The sequence below is a fragment of the Haemaphysalis longicornis genome, unplaced genomic scaffold (genome assembly GCF_048455015.1).
Source record: "Haemaphysalis longicornis isolate Haplotype H1 unplaced genomic scaffold, Haemaphysalis longicornis Haplotype H1 scaffold_16, whole genome shotgun sequence".
Taxonomy (NCBI): domain Eukaryota; kingdom Metazoa; phylum Arthropoda; class Arachnida; order Ixodida; family Ixodidae; genus Haemaphysalis; species Haemaphysalis longicornis.
In genome coordinates this window covers 19,682,077-19,705,539 of record NW_027526266.1, presented here as the reverse complement: position 1 = coordinate 19,705,539, position 23,463 = coordinate 19,682,077, and positions in this window count along the sequence as shown.

Sequence of the window (23,463 nt, the reverse complement as noted above, 5' to 3'; positions counted from 1 at the left end):
TTATTGTGGACCTGTTTTGACATACGTTACCGATGTTTTTGATATTGGTATTGTTTTTTGTAACTGTACAGATCTACCCTAGCAACTTAGCTATTTGTGCTAGACATTCTTTACAAAATCCGCATAGACGGACGTTTGTAGAATACACGCTGGCGGGTGAATGTGTGAGCTTCTTTATATATGAATGCGGTTTCTTTCGGAATGTAAATTTAGAGGCCATAACTACTCGATTACCCTTAATTACGTAGCCTAAAAAGTGTGGCTCAAAGGCGCGTTTCTCTGTGAAAGCCATTTTTCTTGGTGCGTCCACCTACGTAGTAAAGTAAACAGCTCCCCTACAAATCACCTGCAGATTTCACATCCATCGATACCTCAAGAAAAAACTTACTTAATTTTTCTACAAATAACATTTTATAACTTCAAAAACGTTTTTTTTTCTTTTTCAAATGATCTGCATTGTCGGCAATGTTCAGCGGGAAAGCAGCTGCTCTAGAAAACTTGAAAAGGCAATAGATAGATTTGCGTTCTTAAAACTTTCAAAGGTGGCTGCCCTTAGTTTTCGTGTTTCTAAATTTGAACTTCTTCGAGTTAAAAAAATCAAATACGAGTCCGAGTGCTTTTCGCATTCTTTAAGTGTTTTTTAGACCTATTTATAGCGTTGTTATGCTGACGTTCTGGAGCATCATAATTCAAAGCAGAATTATGGAAAATGAATTTTTTGTTACGTGTGCTAGGACCACTTTCGCTTATTTACCTATGCTCCACTATTCTGCTCAGTACTAATATTAAACTATTTCATAACGCACACTCTCAATGGTGCCTTATCGAAGAGGTCTTATTGAAACATCTTATGGTCAGAGAGCTTATCTTCGTGCCATTCGTTTATGTTGGACCAGACGAGTTTTCAATGCAAACTTTTGACAAATAAGTCATGGTTTATTTGCTTTCATTAAGTTATATGCCCTGGATGAACAGGTTTTTATAGCTCTCGGTTCCTGGCTACAATAGTTACCGAGGGTGCCGTATTATGTTTATTACTGGTTACGGTTCTGCTAGCCACGGTTTCTTACAGCATAAGGTGTTGTGCTGCTGAGCCCAAGGACGCGGGATCACTTTGCGACAACTGCAGCCGCATTTCTGATGTAAGCAAAAAGCGAAAACGGCCGTGTGTTTGAGATTTCGCTTCCCGTTGAAGTTCCCCAAGTGGTCGCGATTAATGCGGAGCCTTACCTAAAGGCGTCCATACTCGCCTGCGTAACGTCGATGCGTTGACCCTTCGAATAATAAAACCGACTGCGCCTTTTACAACCATACCCTATTATTGGGGTACTAAAATAAACAGGAAGCATGCTGGAGACAGATGTTAACACATGAATGCAAAATTGCACGAAATACACACACTGCACTATTTGCGCTCGTCTAGTTGGTTAGGGGGTTAACATTCAAATTTTTAATGTAGCGAACGGGTATAAATGCCTGCTTGTACCCCTAAAAATAAATTTTTCCGCAACTAATTGATTTCTCAAAACGAGAAAAAAAGAATCAGGCGTTTCGTTTTTATATTAGTATCTGGTGGAAGTACTGAAGCGCATTTAGGATACCTTGCAGTCAGGCTTTAGCGTTTCATAACACACAAACAAGAATTGATATATTTAAAAAAGGGTTTCTAAGAACTGGTATCTTATAAACTAAGAATGAAAAAGCACACAGATCACTTTATCACAAAAGAATGAATGCGTATTGGAATCTCTCTTTGCCAAAACCTAATAGAAAACCTAAACGGCACCCTCATGAGAACGCTGGCAAAAACTGACCTTCCTTAAAATTAGGCAGACAATAAAACATCTCACCTTTCATTGTGTTTTGCACAAATAACCTAATCGCTTCCTTCTCGTTTCCTCCCCCCAAGGTCATTAACACCGCCAAAAATAAAGCCATTCTATTCATATAGAAAAGCAGCAAAGTATGAGCAATTATAAACACTACTTAAAAATTGTTATAAAGGTGGCTTGTAAGTATGCAGAAATACCAACACCAAGACCACACCACATTAAAACTATGTGCAAATACTTTCTCTACAAATACTGTACCACACAAAAACACAGAAAGAGATACCATCAAAATTAAAATTAGCTCAGTAAAATGAAAACACCGAAGAATAATATTATAAAGTACTGTCGAGCCGTCTGGTGTTTGTTTCGCAATAAATCTAGTGCCATGGTAACTTTTATGGGTTGTTTACTGATCTTGAACAGAGCACGATGCATGCTTAAAAACATAACTTCTTTTGTTATAAGAGGCAAACAGTACTAGTGAAGTTACGGTTAATTGAAAGATCAGATAAAGCGGAAGTAGTTTTATAAAAGCTTGTTATATAGTGTAGGCCTACATAGACCAGCCATGCCACCAAAGTAACCCTTTGGCCGGAGCAGGCCGGAGTGTTGAGTGTGTTTTGAATTTCAGCTCGTCAAACCAAGCGTTGACGTTTTTTGTGATTGTGTCGTATTTCCCATGCTTAGTTCGGACCCTGACCATTCTTCTGCTATCTGTCGTGTTGGAGTTCACGATGAACCATTTGAAAACGATTGCGGAATACGGAGGCGGCCTGTTTGCTTGGTGCTTGCATGTGTCGGCTGCTGGTTGCTTGTGGGTCGTTTCTTCACGTAAACGGCTAGAAATTCCAACTTAATTTGGCGTTGTATGGTCGTTTAGAAGTGTAATCGCAATAATAAAGGTTCTCTAACTGGTGCCTATGTGTTCAGTGTGCAACTACAGACTAGGCTTGTTTTGTTGGTTTAAGTGGTCTCGTGCAATAATATTTCTGCCAAAGCTGTGGGGCGCTTATTTTCCGCGAGAAATGCACGGCTGCTTGTCTGTGTAGTATGTATGGTTTCCGTGACCCTATATGTAAATGCTTCAGCACTCACTAATAGAACTTACGTCTTACGATGAAGTTATAAAAGCATGGGCTGGTACTGCTCTGCTGCTGAGCTGCACTCGAATTTACAGCATCGCTGTAGCTTTGTCAGTCACCAGAACCATTTGTGCACTGTTGGAAATGGCAAGAAGAAATCGTTAGCAAGAGAATTGGCGTGGGTCGCAAACTTTCTTGTCGCTGCAGCATTCCACTCACCGAATGAGCTGTGCTGCCGTATGTGAACTGTATGTGTTTTAGGTGGTTGTTGCATTTCTGAGGCATGTACGTTCGGCCACTTGTTTTTCTTGCCTCCTTTTAATGTGTAAACGTCTTTCACCTTGTTTTTTGGCATCGCAGTTGTCCAAGCCCCAAAGGTACTTCCATTCAACAAAATGAAGCCAGACGCGTTGTTACCTGTGTTTTCCATACATAGTGTAAGTAAAAATAAAAGAAAAAGTGTAAGACATGGGCGAATGTTTCTTGAACTGCGGAGTCTCTGATAAAGCTGTCCAGTTTTCCTTTGTAGCCATTCTGCCAAATTTCAGGTGGATGTCAAAATGTTCCTCACAGAAACTTACTCTACCGCGGGGATTTCCCATACACAAGTCAATTTTAATTTGTCCCTCACTAGGAGTTCTTGATCAATTCGCTGCAGCACCACAAACGGAAAGCCTCCTGGTAAGCTCATCCGGTAGGGCCACTACCGTAGATACGAAATGGGAACTAAAAGCGCAAATTAGACCCGGACAAAGAAAGGCGACAACAGGACGAGCGCTAACCATCAAAATGTATTTGGAAAAAAACACAATATATACACGCCACGCTTTCCACTTGCATACAACCACACATGCACAGAGACACTTATAATCGCCTGAGGTAACAGAGTTCTTTTTGACAAAGGGATACAGATTGTGTGCTGACGCTTTGAGACTGCAACCTATCTATTTTTTAAGCTACTATAATTTCTCTTGTTATTCTATAATCATTTTTGCCGATTATGATGCATTTGTTTACAAAGAGCGGTTAACAGTGCGGTTTGTGGCGACACGTGAAACAGTGATGCGCTAATCATCCGCCACTCCCGTTTTTGACATTGCCAGAGTTCTCGCGAAGCCGGTCATTAACACAGCGACCAGTCTGCCCAATGTAACGTTGGCCGCAAGAAAGAAGAATTTTATATACCACGTTTTTTGTGCATGTTGTGAGCTTATATTTATGTTTTGTATTGCAACGGCTAGAGCGTTGACCCCAGAAATTGCTCATTCTGCATAACTTATTCTGGTGCAGAAAAAAACCAATTTAACATTGGCACGGCCGGCAACCTTCTTCTAGTTGTGGGAATTATTGTGGAAGTTAAGTATAACCGCATATTTTGGACGATTTTCGAGTGAGGCCGGCTGCTCTTCGACAAATGCATCGACAACCGCTCTTCGACAAATGCATCATAGTCGGCAAGAATAAAGATACAATAACAAGGCAGTTTATAGAAGCTGAAAAATAGATAGGTTGCAGTCTCAATCCGTGAGCACACCATCTGTATCCTTTTCTCAAAAGAACTCTGTTATCTCAGGTGGTTATAAGTCTCTCTGAGCATGTGTGGTGGTATGCAAGTGAAAAGCGTGGCATGTATATATTGTGGTTTTTTCCAAATACATTTTTTTGGTTAGCCCTCGTCCTGTTGTCCCCTTTCTTTGTCCGTATATAATTTGCCCTTTCGGTTCTCATTGTACATCACCAAGAGGCCCAAACTATGACCCGTAGATAAGAGGTGGTCTTTGTTTGAATCTTAGATTATGACAATTTTCCTTCATCATCCGCGAAGCCATCCGAGAAACACTTCGCAGATGATGAAAAAAATGTGCTTATCCCGAAATTTCAGCACGCTTGTTGTCTGCCAAGAAAACTTTCGAGCATTTCGAAGGAAACACAAAAAACCTTGAATAATTATTTAGGATCAAGTATTCGAACAAAATGCCCGACATCATTTGTCTCTAAGAGACTGGTGCCTTTGGAAAGCTCAGCAAATACAAATCTTTTGCAGCCTTTGAAGAAGACGCCGCTGGTGGTAACGAAAAGCAAAAACGCATGGTAGCCACTCTTGCGAAGCCGTAAATTCCGGTCATTCTTCGCGATGCCGGTTTTGGGGCGTCGTCTGAGAGTCACGTTCTTGTTCAATTATTTCCAGACTTCAAACGCAGATCAAGGAGCATATTCATACTTAACATATACAGCTCTCCTTGAATCATACACAAAATTGATAAGCGCTTTCGTAAAACCAGCGAACTGGCCCGCCGAAACACCCTAATATTTGCCTGAGATTGCAACGCTCACCACACCGAATGGAGCTCTAAACGGGACATGATTAAGAGGTGAAACCTTTGGCTCAATGCCCCGAGAGAGGGCATCACCATGATCACTGACCCGACACAGCCCACTCGCATAGAAAAGAGCGTAAGCGGCCATACTATGCCGACCACGCCTTCACCAAAAACACATGCATAGATGCCACTTGGCTCAACAGTGAAGAAAACCTCGGGAGTGGGGTCGAATCGGGGGTGACTCCACCTTATTGATTGGGATGTCTTCCGCAAAATGCGGGCCACCGAAAATCTCATCTGATGTGCCAGCAACCCTTTAATCGAAGAGGTGTGAAACATTCGGGAATGGACAGAAGAACTCTACACGAATGCTAAGCAGGCTATTAGAGAAGTACCTTTAGGGGCAGGCCTCAATCAAGCGTATGTAAAGCTAGTTCATAGGTGGGAGACCAAGCACAGTTTGTACCAGAGACTTTGAAAACAAAAGTAAATGGCAACCTCAGGCGGCGCCTCGCTGGTTTTATTCACGAACGCTCTAGCCGCCAGGTCCTGATGGCATCACGAATAAAATTCTCTGAAATCTGGACGATCACTCAGATAGGGACCTCACCCTTTATGTGAACGGGTGCTTGGAGCTGGGCCAAATACCCGACATGTTGAAAACGGCAAAGTTGATTATTACCCAAAGCATGCAAGAAACTGCAGCTCGAAAATTTCTGACCAAATTCACTCACGTCTTGTCTAGGACAGGTAGTGAAGCACATTATACTAAACAGTATCAACAGCGACATGGAGGACAACGGTCTCTTTCCGAACACGATGATCAGTCTTCGGCCAAACTCTTTGCGCGAGACGAGATTCTCCGCTTCAAATACGACGTCATAGATGGGGCGCACGCCTCCCCACTCTAAACTATACCTATGATGGATGTTGACCTTACAAAGGCCCTTCACAGCGTCAAACACTCGGCTACCTCCCGAATCTGAGCGAACTTGGCATCGAGAAAAAAGTGTAAAACTACATTAGCAACTCCCTCTTCTACCGCAGAGCTACCCTTCCTGTAGGGGGAATCAGATTGATTGCGAGAGAGCTCGGAAAAAGGGGGACCCCGAAAGGCTCCGTGCTCTCCACGTTTCCCGTCAACTTGGCCATGATGGGTCCTCGCAAACTTCTACACCGAATTGAAAGCCTTCAACATGGCCTTTACGCAGACAGCTACTCGCCGACGCGACTGCTCTCCGCAGAAATAGGATATTTTACTTTACCTACCAACCATTCGATGGCAGCTCACCGATTGGAGGCTTCTGGAAATCAATCTGTTCGTTGGTTGTTGAACAGAACGCATCCCTAAAGTGACAACCATAAGGGTCATTGAATTTCGCATACAGGCAAACCGACACCATTCCGAAGCTGTCCTCGCTCTCAGCAAGATTTATCAAATCACCGGATTCACCTCACGTATTGCGAACCATCCTCACGCGTGAAGGAACACAATATCGTAAGATTAGTTCAAGCTTTTGTTCAAAGCAGGATAACGCATGCCAGTCCGTTACTGGACATAAAAAGGACGAATAACACAAAACCGGATGTCTCAGGCGGGCTTACAAACAAGCTATCGGGATAACGCTTACCGCATCGACCGAGCGCTTCGAAGCACTGGTGCTACACAATACCCTATGCGAACTCAGCGATGTTCAATGCTTAGAGCAAGAAGAACGACTAGCCTACACCGCTACTGTAGGGCCCATCCTCTACCATCTTGCATTACCCAACCGAGTTCTGCCCAATCTCACTACCAACTACCCACAACTCCCTACCCATTACCTCCAGACATAGGAGTAAGGCCTACAAAAAACATTTATTCATAGCACAATCCAGTGCGAAAACACGCGCGGGACAAAGTCCTACACAAACAGCGCGACAAATCAGATTCCTTGGTATCCGTGGACGGAGCCAAATTACCAATGCCGCAACACAATAGCGATCGTGCTAGTCAATCGACAGGTAAATTCCATAGCTCCCGGTTCGACTCGCACGGACTAATCCGAAGGGCGGGGGGGACGGAAGAGGCAGCCATAGAACTTGAGTGCCATTGAATCTGCCATTGAATTTGTTTTCCATAGGGCGAATTTCTACAGAACCGTCTGAAATCTTTATGGAGGGATGGATAGCAAAACCGACTAAAAATTGGATTTTTTTATTATACTGCCAACATAGTACAACAGACTTTGAGAACGTCGCCACGAAGTCGCACAGTCGGATGCGCACCAGTATCCATTTATAAATGGTGCTCAACACGTCCCTGTGGTCCCGCCTAGTCACTGCAACGTTCGTGGGACGCAAAGTGGTATTTACGTTCTAATTTTAAAGCAAAGCCTTGTAGAGCTACCAGCCAACAGTGCTTTCATTGCAGGCGGGACAACAAACTCGTAACGCGTTGGAGGCGGTGGGGGGAAGGGGGGGGGGGCAAGGAGCTGAGGCGGAGGGTTTAACTCACGGAGCAGACTAGAGGTGGCGCCGCGAATTTACCAAGCGTTCCCAGAGTGGGAGTACGTGCTCAAGAGTGGCGGCATCGGCGGCACGACTTTGTCCTCTGCATCAGCGGCGGTTGTTTTCGGCCTGTTTTGGTGCAGCATCGCGTCCATTGCGTTCTGCTTTCCCACGGCTTGATTAAATATTTCTACGGCACCTCTAGGGTAACTCGCACCTGACGGAATTATGTGGTCCTGCGTCAAACATACTTTAAGGATTGGTTTGCAGGGCGAAAAAACAAAATGTTCAAAGCCCATACCGACATCTGTCTGCTAGAAAAAGGGTACCCTTTCGCAGTGCTTCTCACAAACGAGACTCCTTTTTCTAAATTGGTGAATATCGATTCGTGGTGTTTTAAGAGGTATTACAAAAGGAGAAATAAGCAAAAGGTTCTGATAAATAGGATTTTTAAAAGTTCCCACAGATTTTTTTCAATTCTCAACCTTTCTATACAAACTAGTTAAAATCGGTGTAAATGGGAATCACCATAAGCTCACATGCCCAATTGTTCCCGTATTTGCGCCTGCGTCGCGCGGCAGTGTAGCCTCAAGCTAGCAGATCAGGATGGCTATGTTCGCTGCCTCACATTTCTAAAGGCGCTCCTGTCTGTTTTCTCTCAATTACGACTCGCGGTGGGCCTGCAGCGGTGGCGTGGTCCACTGCTCTAGCCTGGCTGTAGCGGACGCTGCTGCGGCATGCTGGACGTCACCCCCGCGAATTCCAGGTAACGGCTGTCAGAATCTCTGGTTTCAATTGTTGTACAGCAACGTTTGTGAATGCAGGTGCCGTGGAATGGGCAATTGCTGAAATTGTCGTTTAAAGCTTTGCTTTACAACCACTTTCACAGCGTTGATTGGGGCCATTTTAAATGCAGAGCATTTCTTTAACTCACGATGTCACCCGTTCTTGGCGTCCGTAGTTGTCCGAATCGCTCGCAGGTGCGCCCTCTCGGCGCGATCGTGGCGTGATAAAGGTGGTTGTAGGCGAGGCTGGAACGCACTCATCGCCGCGCTCTCTCGTCAGCCCCGCTCCTCCTCGCCTACTCTCCACTCGCATCACGGCCTCTCTCCGCGGTCGGTTCACGCCCAACAGGTGGGGGCGCGCTCGTCGGGGGATCAACCACATCTGTGGCGTGATCGTGACGTCAGCATCGCGCGCGCGTGGCGCGATCGTGGCCTGATAAAGGCGGGTGTCGGCGAGGCTGGAACGCACTTATCGCCGCCCTCTCTCGTCAGCAGTTGCCACAAGTGCAACAACATTGACGTAACGCAAACTACTTAACGCCGTGCGCCCCCGGAAATGCTTTGCATTTGATGGTGCCCCTCGCGAAAGGAATGTTTCTGCATCGCTTCCCCGTGGACATCGTTTGCAAACCACAAATGCTTGCTGGTACCTTCATAGAAATCTTGTATTCTATGTTGGTGAGGCTTATCGGACGATAAGACCCCACGAATATGAGTTTAGTCGTTCTGCTCAGAACAAATGACGGTCGCCGACGCCGCTGCGGCCAATCATCTGATCGGAAGCAGACCACCCTCGCAGCCTGCCATGCATACACCGCTGGGTCGTCTTGGGCTACGTGCCCGTCTCGCGCCCGGCGGAGAGAAACGGCGCGTTCGCCGGCCCTGCTTCTGTGAGCGTTGCAAGGGACCGAACTGCTTTGTGCCGTGGTTGGCAGTACAGCTACATGAAAGGTTAACCGAGTGAAACCAAGCCTCAATCATACTTAGCTGAGCTTTTTTCTCTTGAAATCGATCATGTGTCCCAGCAGCGTACTAGGACGAGTGTGGACAAATGCCATGCATTGGGTTCACTTCGTCATGGAGAGGCTTGTACTGCCTCTTATGTTGCGGTTACGCCAAACAAATTATTTTTTAGGAACGCCTGTAGTGTTTATTTTCACAAGTAGCTACAAATGTAGCACATAGTTGCTTGGATATTTCTGCAGTTATGTGTATGTCACACTGGCGCTGGGTTGGTTGAAAAAGCATTCTGCAGGCATTGTAAAACATTTGCTTACATCACTTGGGTCGCCTATCATACTACTGTTTGCGTGCAAGTAATTGGGTTCTTTTTGGACTTATTAGAGCGATCTTATAATCCTGAAGTCCACTGTGGTATTAGCCATGCCTCACTTTTCGCAGAGTCCCTGCCAGTTGCGACAATAGTAAAAAAATGAAACGAAAACTTTGAAGCGCGATTTCTTCAAACACCATTCCCGCTGCGAAGAGCAGCATTTTTTATTGAAGTATTTGAGTTTCTGAAACCATTTTTTGGTGAATTCTTTACCAAAGCTATAAGCGCATTCCTACCCAGAACAGGCGGGTTCTCACAAAAATGTCTTTTTTTATTCTCACTTTTTCTCTCAACAATATACAAAAATTGTGTCAGTGCTATGTTTAAATATATATATATATATATATATATATATATATATATATATATATATATATATATATATATATATATATATATATATATATAGATAGATATATGTATGTGTATATTTAAAACCCAACGGTTATGAATACCAATGGAGCGAAAGTGTTGCAGGGCTGGCTGCCGATGCTGCACCGATTCAAATATGTATTCCGCTATCTTCTGAGCTACTATTATACGCACGTTTATACCCCTCAAGCTTAACTTGAATCATGTTTTAGCAGGGCGCTGGCACACTCTATAGGACAGATCATGCCTTGATTTCAAATAAAATGTGCAGGAGGTCTGTTTTTTTTGCATACGGGTAATTATTTAAATGTTGCAATTTTTTAGATCCAATCATCACGCGTAGTGTGTGTTGCGACCCCAGTGTGTCTCAGGAACCTAATGAATCAGGCCCTGAATGAGTGCCGCAGTGAAAACGAAAGTTTATTGTTTCCCCTATTGGCAAATGATGTTGCTGAAATTCATCTGAACATCGCGGAAAATACGCTCACGTGCACCACGCTACGTAGAACAAACATTGAGTCCTGCATGCGAATACTGACTAAATTGCCAAAACGGTCAGGTAAGTTTGATGAAGTAAACTTTTGCACAACTTATTCAAACCCATCGTTATCCGCTTTATTACATCCAACGCACTAAACCTATCTTAATCTTGGACCTTTCATCTCGCTGGATCTTTCGTGTCGGTGGACATTCAGGCTCGATTGCACCTAACGTCTCGGTGGATCTTTCGTCTCACTTATCACGAGACCGATGGGACCTTAGATCTTGGTGGAACTTCCGTGTCACGGGCATTTAGGCCGACAACGAGAAAGAGTTGCGTGCCTGTGTCAGTGTTTTGGCGCAGCACGTTTTTCACCATCGACTACACGTTACGTCATCCCCGATGGCATGCTTTTCAAAAAGATATATTCCGTCGACGGCGCATGACTGCTTTTGGTGGTGCCTGCAACCCTTCGTCCGTTTGTCAGTGGCCCATGCACAATGACGCCACATCGGGTCACCTTGAATTTCCCCGCCTCTTGCATCGTATTCGCGAGCGTTTGTACTGGCCTGCATTGCGACGCCAGAATCAGCAATACGTCCCCATTTCTCACCAGTGTCAACAGCGCAAGCGCCCTACTCTTCCTTCTGCAGGCCTGTCAATTTCCCTAAAGTACCTTTCAAGAAACTGGGTAGTGACTTGATTGGCCCGCTCAAAAGTCCTCCTTCGGGAACCGCTGGATACTCGTGTGTGTTGACTACTTGAGGCGTTAGCTGAGACATTTCCCAGTGTGTCAGCAAGAGCGGCAAATGTTTCTAATTTTTGCTGAACCTCGTTGTTCTTCACCATGGCGCACCCGGTGTCAAAATGAGTGACCGAGAGAGGTCGTTTACGGCTCACGTCAAGGAGGAACTTCTCGGTTTGTTCGGCTCCCACCACAAACATGCAACGCCCTGGCATCACCAAAAAATGGTCTTACCGAGAACAGGAACCGCCAATGACCAACACGATGGCTAAATACGTCGTTTAAGATAAAAAAACTGGGATGCGGTGTTGCCCTTTGTCAACTACGCTGACAACACAGCCAAGCTCGAGGTGATAATGTTGCGCCCGACCACCTTAGTATTTTGTCGACATTATCGTGCCGTTTTCTGTACACATTGTTATATGGGTCTCAGACTGGTACGCCGAAGAAGCCCGTTGACTGGCTCGTCTTCCCATGCTTCGCCCTCAGGCTCGAATGAAATCATGGTACGACCGACGACACCCATCCACCATGTATCTTTTCGTCTCTTCCTGTTAATTATCGGCGCTTAAAAATATATTCAATGCTTATATATTCAAAATTTGGGATTGGTTACGCAAGACTAAGCCTAATTTAAATAAAAGTAAAACAAACTATAATATTTGCAAGCCCATCAACAACGTGGGAACTAATTGTATACGTATTCAGTATGACAGTCAAGTTGCTTCCCAAAAATGTCTCGGTGTGTGGTTTAAAAAAATCTTTCGTGGTCTGTTCATATTTCCAAACTTTCTTCTGAACTAAGTAAAATTGTTGTCTTAATTTATAGGATTTCTAATCTACTGCCTGTTTGGTTAAAAGTGTCTATGTATAATGCCCTGTTTTTTCTAGACTTTCTTATTGTAATCTTGTTTGGGGTACGACCACGTCTTCCAATTGCGAAAAATAACTTGTCCTGCAAAAAAGAGCCTTGCGGGCTATTCAGCGATAACATGGTGCACCACGAAAGTTACGTACCCTACCATTGTTAGTTAAATACTCCGTATTAAAAGCCGACTAAGTGTATTATCTGCGGCTTCTTCAATACAGTCACCAGAATCGCTTGTAGTCTGTTCCTGATAGCAACATAGGTTACAATTTCGCTTGGTAAAACTAAGAGATCCGCGAACGCGATTAAATTATAACGAATAAAAACTGAGTTGCCAAGTACCCAACGCCCTAAACAAATTTTCCTTAGCTGATGAGTTTTTCTACCTCGAAAAATGTTTAAGAAAAAGACCAAACAACATCTGATTGAAGGTGAAATACCAATGTGAAAATGCAATTTACGGTCTTCTGTATATATGCGTATGTGTATGTATGTGTGTCCGTGGACGTAAATATATATATCTATATTTCTTTATCACACAGATACTTGAGTCTAATGATTTACTTTATTTCATCCGTATGCACGAAATTGTACTTGTACAAGTATCAATTTGTATTTGCCCATGACTGTGCACATGTTTTGTATTATAGCAAGTGTTACTGCTTGTATATTACTTTTGTATTTTCATTGCTGCCCCTTCTATGTATTGAGTGTTTTTGCGTTTGTATCTGTACTGCTTACAGGCTTAGGGTACCACGGCCCCGTCAGGCTTAACCGCCTTTTGCCTCGGTCCACACTTTTCTATGAAAAGAAAATAAACTTCACTTCACTTTATATATAGTGTGAGATATGACTTTAGGCTTTAGAGTCCGCGCACCCCTCCAGAGATTTTCGGCCACATACACCGGCCCTTTTGCCATGATTAAGAAGCTTAGCGACGTCAACTACATGGTCGCCCAACTGACAGCCAAATCACGTCGCTCGGCCGAAACTGAGATTTGCATGCCGCCCGTTTAAAACTTGGCAACACGGAATCCGCTTAACGACGCTCGGGGATGAGCTCTCCTCCCACGGGGAGTCTAAAAAATACCATAAATAGTATAATCATGGTCATAATTTCTAGTTTTATGATGCATTTCTATAGAAAATATCTCCGTGGCCAACATCTAAAAAAACGGAGGGAGGTTGACAAGGAGAAGGGTGAAAAAGCACTGACGAAGAGGAGTCTGTGCACCATTTCCCTTTGTTCTGTCTACGATTTTCAAGCTTCAGACGTCAGCCCCTTGAGGTGCCGCTACATAGAGTGGGATTGGCATTATCAGTGCCCGCTGTATTCTAATTTTGGGCTTCAGAAACGGGATATTGCTGCCGGGATGTTTGTTCTGCTCTTCTGCGCTTCATACAAAATTCCAAAAATTCACAACGTAATTTGATTCTTATCCCGGCACCTCTCCAAAACTCTCCAAAGTTTTCATTTCTGAATGTTTTTATTACTTTCTTGTCCCTACCTTCTCGTCCTCTTTCTTCTTCTTCTTCTTCTTCTTTATTCATGTATTTCTTCTTTTGCTTTTTTTGTTTTATTCTAATGATGTATAATTTTCAAACTCGATTCCTCAAACACAAGACGGAAAATTTAAAAAAAAATTCTAATTTTCCTCGAGTAATGTACCTAGTTAGTATTCTCTTTCTGTTCAACGGCTGATGTTTGGCCGATCGCCTGATTAGATATGCGCCATTGATATAAGGAACAGCAACAATATCAGCATGTTTGGTCCCGCTAAATTCTCGGTCTCATGGCACCCCTGACCTAAATACAGCACTTGCATCGGTTTCGACTGTAACACCATACTTTTTATTGACTGCGCAGTTGTAAGATGTAACGGGAAGATTGTTTTCCTCTCGAAAGGAGCTCAGGACTTGGTCTCAAGCGCGACACATAACTTAAGGTGTGCGAGAGAGAATGCATTTAATGGCAAAAGCGACGTTAGTCGAGCCATATCGCATTTCATGCTACGCCATATGAAGAAACGGAAACATAAGGGTCTGTGAGCTAAAATAAACAAGTAAATATATAAAATAAATAAATAATAAATAGGTAAGATGATATATAAAAGCAAAAATGCTAAATACATAGATAAGAAAATAACTGAATGAATGAATATTTAAATTGATTAAAGAGTAATTAAATCTTGCAAGAACGAGGTGATATGCACGAGTGTTGAAGCGCATTTACAGAGTTTGGAGAGCACAAACACAGAGTTTGTAATTGAAATTGTTCACAGCACGTGTTCCAAGGCAGTACTAAGCAAGAACACCAACAGAGCATTGGTAGCCCGTACGGCCTGGCGTGTGTCCGAACAAGGGCTGAACACTGCCCTTATTTCAAGGCCTACGTGGTGTTGCATACACAAATATGTTAGGAAAGTCTGCCTTGGCACTGTGAAGTTTGCACAGGTACAGATGATGTTTCATGTCTTCTGTTACATGGCATGTTGGACAGAGTGGTTAAGGGGTGGTGTGAGGGCGGGATGGCGATTGGACAGGTTGATGTCCATTTTTAAAGAAAGCCTTTCTTGGGCTACTTGAACAGGAAAATCTTGGTCTGTCTGCTGTCTGTCTGTCTGTCTGTCTGTCTGTCTGTCTGTCTGTCTGTCTGTCAGTCTGTCTGTCGGTCGTTCCCTCGATTCAGGCGCCCTGCCAAAGTGAAACAGCTTTTGCAGAATACCTTTTTATACCCAAAGAATTGTACCATCGTTGAGCGAAAAGAGCATTTTACCCTTGTCTAAAGAAAGACATCAATACAGAAGTGATATTTGCAGTGTTTTATGTGTTACAAATACAGGATTGGATGTATATTGAAAAAATACCACCAGGGAGAATACAAGAGTGGTCGCCCGCGATTACAACAGCGGTATTTTAGAACATCAAACGGAAAAAGTAACGAAACGTATCAATAGATAGTTACGACGTCCCGCTTCGAACTTGAGTACGGTGCTCGATTTAAGCGCGCCCTCACCGTACGGCAGCGCTGGTACACAGGCATTCCTAGTGGAGCAGCGGAACACAGTAAATTTAAATTGGCTTGTGGAAACCATGAGGGTGTTTGTGTTAGGAGTAGCGAGAAAAGATAGAATCAGCATGAGAGGTGTGCAGGAACGAGAAGGGAGGTATTTACTTTGCAGGCTTCCAGACGACTACCGTCTTCCGTCGACATTTGCAAGAGAAGGAGCAGATACTCAGGCAATCGTTTTGTTCGGCGTGTTGAAAAACGCCCTTTGGCAAACATACCTTTACCTTTAATTCTGAACCGAAAACTGGAGAGAGAGACAAACACTGAATGGAATAATGAGCAGGAGGATGTTCTTAGGGCCTCCACCCAGTGAGAGACATCCTTATTTCAAAATGCCTTGTAGCTGGATGGTCGTCCGGGCCTGTTCCACCAGTCGGCTCTGGTACGAGAGCTCGGAGCTGGTCAGCTGGTCATGTGTAGGGTTGGATTCGAATTTGGGGTTCGAGTAGTGGTCCGTCGGCACTCTTATACCACGTGGATAGTGTGTCTTTATTTCCAAGAGGAATGAAATCTGCTCATAGCTTCAACACAAATGCTGTGTCACGGTCACATTATGAGCTAAAATGCTTTGCCGGTCGCCAAACTTGACATAGCCGAATGGCTCATAGTTTGCTTCAGAAATTGAAAAATATTTTGGACAATGTGGACACGCCAAGGGGCCAAACAATGTTTTATACAATGAAATACATAAAGCAAAAAAGGCGTGTATTGCAGTTCTCAGAACAAATTTGTACTCGAAACATTGAAATTTTGTTGAAATATTTATATTATCCTTCCTTTTATATTGGACGTAAACTATATCTTTAAATAGAGAGAAAAAATCTGCTAGAAATCTGTGGAAGGCGGCAAAAAATGACACTTTTATATTGAATAAAGTGTCATATACAAATAAAAACGCTTTGTAACAAAAAAATAAAAAAAGGTTCGGCAGAAAATTGCAACGTTTTCACCTAAAAATTCATATTGGTTCAAATGGGTCGTTGATCCTCAATCCCAGCCATAGAGGCCGCAATAACACGAGTGAGTCTAGATTACGGCCCATGTAGGCTGGTAAAGTGTGGAGCTTCAGAGCCGAATCACTCAGCGGCAGCCTGCTGAGTTACTTTTTCCATAAAAGTGAGAAACGAGAGTGCTATACGAAGAAAACGGTGCTCGTTACAGGTTCCCAAATGCTCAATATTTATTCGGAACCCTACTCAAGTACGGGCTTCATAGCCGCCCTTCCGCTTTATAGTGTCAAACCCATACCCTTCCATTATAACTAGAATTGTTAAACTGCAACGTCTGGGGCACTGGCGCGAAACGACACCTGATGTTGAATTAGACACTTTGCATGCAGCCTCACCATAAAACGGACCATCTACCTATGTGAAAAAAAAATTCATGGCACTCTACTTTCTCTTGTGTAGCTGATATAGTAAAGTGCATGTGTCCCCACAGTCAATCAACGCGTGTCCGCGTTGTCGGTTGCATTCGCCAATCTTAGATACTGTGCAAGGTATAACCGCGTAAATCCTTTTGCTGACTCAGCAGCACGCTTTTTTGTATGCAGTATCTGATAAAGCTTTGTAACCATAGGCATACGGGTTCGAGACAATGAAGTACCCAACCGATATTTCGGTCCTGCAGATGAAAGAGAAATAGACCGAATAAAAGAGCGGTCCAAAACATTCGGGCGTCGATAATTGAACTCTTTTTCATTTAAATAGGGCTGTAGAAGTCATTAGTCTTCTGTGTGTTAAATTCCTCCTTCATGCCGCAACGTTTGTTTGCATCTCTGCAAGCATTACGTTCTTTTTTTTAACATTGGAGAACAATGCCAAATTATTTGCAATGCTTTGGTAGTTGCGGGTTGCGGGCGGTCGGGAGTGTCTTCTTCAATTTCAGATTCGCTTTGCGGCAGCGCGGACACTTATCGCAAAATGTCGGCGTTCGTCAGCTCCGCCGGACAACATCGGGCAAACGCGATGAAGCTACTGCTTATAGTAAATTTCTCCATGTACCTTAAAAGTTGTGTCTACAAAAACTGGCCCCGTACGACCCGTTTTCGGCTTTCGAGGTTGGTTCGGGCGTACCATTATGCACAATAACGGCCTCCAAGATCAAAGTTGTTTACACCGGCGAAAATATAACCAATCCCTATCCAATCCGCAGCGGGCCCGGTGGCTTACGATTCAAAATTGTGTCATCGAAGAGTCGCACCTTGGATTTTTTGCGTGAAACGTTTCTCCGGAAAGTGGAGATTTTAGGTTTGTTTTGTCCTTAAATATTTGTTGTTAATATACATTACGCCTATAGGACAACTGGCAGCACGGGAAAATCTAGAATACACACCAAGTATGAATTTTCGGAGTCCGAAAAAACGGTCGGCTACTGTATATGCCCCAAAAACGTCTTACTCAAGATTTATTGAGTACAAAGCACCAGTGGAGAACGTTGGTGATGAAGATTTGCGCATGACAGGAACAAAGCAAAGAGCATGAGGCATACAGCTGTTATAAGCGCCAAAATCACCTGTGTTGAAAAGGTGACGTGATGCCGATAGCAGTCTCGCCTGAAAGATTGAGTTTTAACGGGCGGTTAACACACAATGGTACCTTCTACTTCCCCGAAGTGGTCTTTCGAAGAACTGGACCGATGAGGGATTCGGGAAAAATTCACTAAGGAGGAGGAATAAACTTTATTGAAGCCTAAAGGACTTCAGGTGATCAACCTGGGCTGGTCCCTACGTCCAGGGTCCCATTGGTCCTGCAGGCCTCATCCGCTAAGGATATCAGCTGGCGCGGAACCTCTGCATTCGAGGCCCTGATAGCCGTCTTCCAGGGCTTCGGGTGGTGTCGCAGTCATGCACAATCTTGTGGTGCTGGAATGTTGGGGTAGGCAAAGACCATGTGGTAGATGGTGCCGCGGGCATGTTGGCAGTTGGGACATGCGGGTGAGGGGTAGAGCGGGGGGTCGAGCAGATTCATTCTGGCTGGTGTCGGGTAGGTGTTGCTCTGGAGCAGATGCCACTTGACTTGCTCCCCCTTGTCAAGCAAATGATGAGGTGGTGGTAGAGTTCGCCGCTCCTCCCGATAGTGCTTTGTTACGCTCCTAAAGGTGGTGACGCGAGTAGGTGGGTCCAGCCGCTCTTCCTGATCTCCGTCGCCCGAAACCATGGCACGGGCGCTAGCTTCTTGGGCTCGGGCATTGCCTCTCACTTCGGTCTCAGTATAGGATGGTGTCCAGATGATGCTAATGGTCGGCTTCTCTTCTGGTGGGTGGTGGGTGTCGAGGATGTGATGAGCATCAGGGCAAATGCGACCACGTAGGTAGGCACGCCAGGCATCTTGGGAGTCGGTGTAGATGTGGCGAGGAAGCTCTATGATGCCTAGAGCGATGGCCACCTGCTCACTAATGAGAATTTCGTGACTTACAGGGGTGCGAAGAGAAGCTACTTTCGAGTTGTCGTCCCCACTACATGGCACGGCTACTACGTCACCTGAACAGACCATGGCTGCGTCTGTGCAGACTCCTCTGTGAGGGGCTGTGTACTGAAGCATCTTGCTCAGTGCTTTGGCCCATGCTTCTCGCCTGCCCTTGTGCTTCTTTGGGTGCATGTTTTTTGTATTGGGCTGACGTGAATAAGGGAGCTCCTGGCAGGTGGTATTTCCCGGGGTGATTCACCAACTTGGATGGGCTTGAGCTTCAGTTGAGTGACCGCATCAAAGACATCTCACCCAGACTACAGCGGCCTTCGAAAAGTTCGTAAGCTTTCGTAAAACCTCATGAAATGGTATCACAGTAGATCGTAAGTCCTTCCGGTCTTATTAGCAAACGTTCAGCTGATAACGCTTCCTTTACAGGTCATGGCAGCAATTTCTGTCTCTTAAAAAATTTTTTCATTGATTGGTTATAGGTTTTAACGTGCCCACACTAGGCTCACGCTGAGACGCGCCGCAGTAGAGGATTCCAGGCTAATTTTTTAACACCTGACGATCTCTCACCTGAACCTAAACTTCGAACACAGGCGTTTATGCTTTTCGCCCCTATCATAAAAGCGTCCGCCACGGCCGGATCAAATCGTGGCCCGTGGGCTCAGAAGCGCAACGCCTTAGCCACTGAGCGGCCTCACAGTGTTTTAGACACTTTTGATTCTACTCCTTGTCCGCTTCCTCACAAACGCACGGGACTGGTCATCCCTCAGTTCGGAATAGCGGGTCACATTCAGTACAACGATATCTTGGGGTGAACGTAAGCAACGTTTATTTGCTAGAGTTCGTCCTGTGGTTTTTTTTCTTTTTGTGGTCCATCATTAGCGCTAGTTTTTTACCCAGGCTCCTCAAGCCAACTGGCTCAACATTCTGAACCTAATATATTATGTTCTTTTATTTAGATGAAGGCATACCTTTATTTAGAAGAATGATACCTTTATTAAAAAGACGGCATACCTTTATTTAGAAGTTTATTTAGAAGAATCATACTCGGCCTCATCATGAATGTACATTCATGGACAATTAAAATACGAGCCGCGGATAGCATGGCCGATGATACCGGTGCCGTCCCCTGGCAGCAGTCGTAAAAAACGCACGGTCATACGCAGTTCACATGACGGGAGCGAGGCTGCGTGACCCACTGCGATATGTCGCCCTCTGCTCGCTCGCAAACTTGCCTTGGCGCCATGCCGCAAGAGCGCTGAAAACAATTATTAGCCAAGCGACATGGGATGGTCTCTGCGGTCACTGTGTGCTCAGCTCACAGGAGCGCCTGCCCCAGTGTGTGGCGGCGTCACCTTGCCGACATAGCTTTGCATTCGGGGTACAGTAACTTGAGCAAATAACGATGGACAACTGGGTCTCGCCCAAACCATGCTCAGTGCTGCCTGCTCAACCGATTTACAAAAGCACTGAGGTGCCTCCCCCCCCCCCCCCTGCTACCCCCTAAAAAACGAAAACCGCTGGCCGCCAAAAATACTGCGCAAGGGAAACTGGCCTATAAAATGGTTGGACCTGCCAATCTTCCTATTTTTAATAAAATTTTTGTGCAGGTAACGTTCCCAGCCCACACAATCCTCGCAGTTATGCGTATCTTTGGAGACGAATTCTGCTGGTATATTTATTGTTTGCTACTAGCACCGAATCCACGAAATGACTTAGCCAAGATCTGGTTAAACAAAGGCTCATTTTTAGCTACCACCTCATTGATCAATTCCCGAGCCATTGCACCACGATCGCAAAAAATTGCCGCGCCATTAGAAGTTAGGCGGCATACTTTTTTGACTCCATATCTGTGCCTGATGTTTTTCAAAAAAGCGTGATGAGCTCAGCAGTATAATTCCTTACTAGAGTGTGCGCACGTTTCCAACGGAAGCACTGGCTGCAGCAAAAAACAATTACGCGCCACCTTACTTTCAACGCGACTAACAGCTTCCGCTCCAGCGGCGCTGCTACTTTCAGTACTTCCAGCGCTTTTGCGGCGTCGGGACAACGCAAGCGTGCAAGTAAGAGGGCGACATATCGCCGTGGGGCACGCACCATTGCATCCGAAATCTCAACTGCCCATGTCGGTACGTTTCCCACGGCCGATGCGAGGTGACGGGACCGGTATCTTCCGCCATGCGCCCTGTGGTTCGTATTGGAATTGTCCATGACTGTGGACAGATGAGCCGCAATCGTGACTGCAAAAACGTTTTATTGCTCTAAAAAGCAAATATTAGGCAAGCGAAGCTTGTTAATTTTCACTTGGTAAATTTGAGCTCAAAACTAAATCAGCTAGCAGTGCTTAGTTCACAAAACTCATCAGAGATAAACGTGGGCCATCTGTCTAAACCCCCGCATGGGGCACCTAGGTAATCTCGCTGACGGTATTGTCGACACTGCGGACACCGAGCCTCCAAACATAAGCTGTAGTCAACCGTGGGGATGCGTTTATAGGTGAAGGATGAGCAACCACGAACGGTGGCCATCGGAGTCGTGGTCTAGCTACGGCGGATGCGCTTCCTGTTTACCAGGCAAGGAGCACCGGGACCTCTCAAGCAATCAGGGTAAGGTTTGAAAAGAAAGTACATCCGGCTTCTGCTTTTTTACATGGCATATCGTTTCTAAATTTCCTATATCCAAACATCGGCCCCCTAAAAGTGGCCGCACCGAATTACATCTTCCTGCATTGCCAAGCACGAGTTTCCCAAACCCGGACAACTACCGTAAGTTTTTGATAATGAAATCCCTTGACACGTGAAACCCTCTTTCCACGAAGTCTATCTTTGTCATCTCCAAATATCTTGAAGGCATAGTTCGTAAATCCTACGAAGCCAAAAAACTTATTACTGGATAAATTCCTGTGCAAATCAACAAGGAACAAGCTAGTAATCTCTTGGCTCAAATTCGCATCGCAGATCTGGACCTACGGGTAACACCCCACCGTGGTCTTAACAGCTCTCAGGGTGTGATCTCTGATAAAGATGTGATGATTGAACGTGAAAGCGATCATCTGGAAAGCCTTAAAGACCAAGGTGTGACAGCAGTGAGGCGCATTAAGATTTGTCTAGATAACATGGACCTTAGAACAAAACATCCTATAATAACCTTCGACCGTTGCACAGTTCCTAATTCAGTAAACGTATGCTTCATTCATTGCCTTGTCGGACCATACATCCCCAACCCACGGCGCTGTTTTAAGTGCCAGCGGCTCGGACGGTACCAACTCCTGCCATGGCAGTCCGACCTGCGCAAAGTGTACCCATCACGGTCACCCATCTGACAACTGTCCATTGCCAACCCTCATCTGTGCCAACTGCTGGGACCCCACGGAGCCTACTCTAGAACATGCGAGATTTGAAAAAGGAGGAGGAGATTATCAAGGTTAAAGTCACTGAAAACCTTAACTTCCCAGAGGCCCGAAATATGTTCGCCTGTTCAGTTTGGGGGTGTACGCCGACGCAGCTCGCCGGGGGGCGGAGCGACGTCTGGTTTCGCCGGGGACCCAGCACCGCGAGTCGGACCTGGTCCCGCCCCTGCTACCCATCAGGTTGCCTCCGACTGCCCAACTCGCCACCACACCGCCTGCTCAGTCAGCAGTGGCTGTGGTGGTCACCACGTCCGTTGGGGATGCTGCTGCATCCACTGTTTTCTCTCCACCAGTTCGAAGCACGCCCAAGGGCACGGAGGAGATGGAGTCGGAGGAACCGCAGTAGTTCCCACCCCCGCCGCACCGCGTGTGCCCCGCAGGGCACTCCTGACGCCCTCGGCAATCGCGGATCGAACGAATTGCACCGGGAAGGGTGCCAAGTCCGGGGGATTCGGTCAGCCGGTTACCCCTTTCACATCTGATGATTACATGCATGTGGTAACTTTCCTGTCGGCTTCGCAGTGGAAGGAGCGGGTCTCTTTATCTAAACCTCCATAGAAGGTTATTATAAAACTTTTCCCAAGCGTGCAAGCCTTGAAAGACCTTACCTAAACAGTCACACTCCTGTACCTCTAACACATCATAAATGGAAGAGAAATACTAGATGCGAAGCATCTCATGGTCGAGGCTATGTGCCTGCCTTGTTGTTGAACCGTCCACATCCCCAGTGCGCATGCTCGGCTTGCTGCCTGGAGCGAAAATGTTGCCGGTGTCTTCCTGGGCCGGCACAGGACAGCAGGCGTCCCCTTTAAGGGCCATTAGGGCGGCATTGCTGCCTGTGTCTTCCTGGGCCGCATGAGACTAGCACGCTTCACGCTCCTTCGACGTTTCATCGTCGTCGGCAGCGGCGTGCGTCGGCGCGTCTCGGCAGGCCGTCATTTTAAGCAGCCCACAACCATCTGGAGAAGGTGCATCGAACTCATCTGCAGCAACGTCGGTTCATCCACTACAAGAGCCCTTGACTTTACATTGCACAGACCATGATGCGGCCATATTCAAAGCTGAACGCCAACCACAGCTCTACGTCACCTACATTGATCATCATGATGATAATATTTAAATAATGACAAATTCATACCACGTACAATGTCTCTCTTTCTCTCTCTTTATTGCCTCTCGAGTCGAGCACCCCCAACCCCCCTCCAATAAAATTACACCATCTTCCCGTAGGGGAATTCTGAGTAGTATGCGAAACAGCC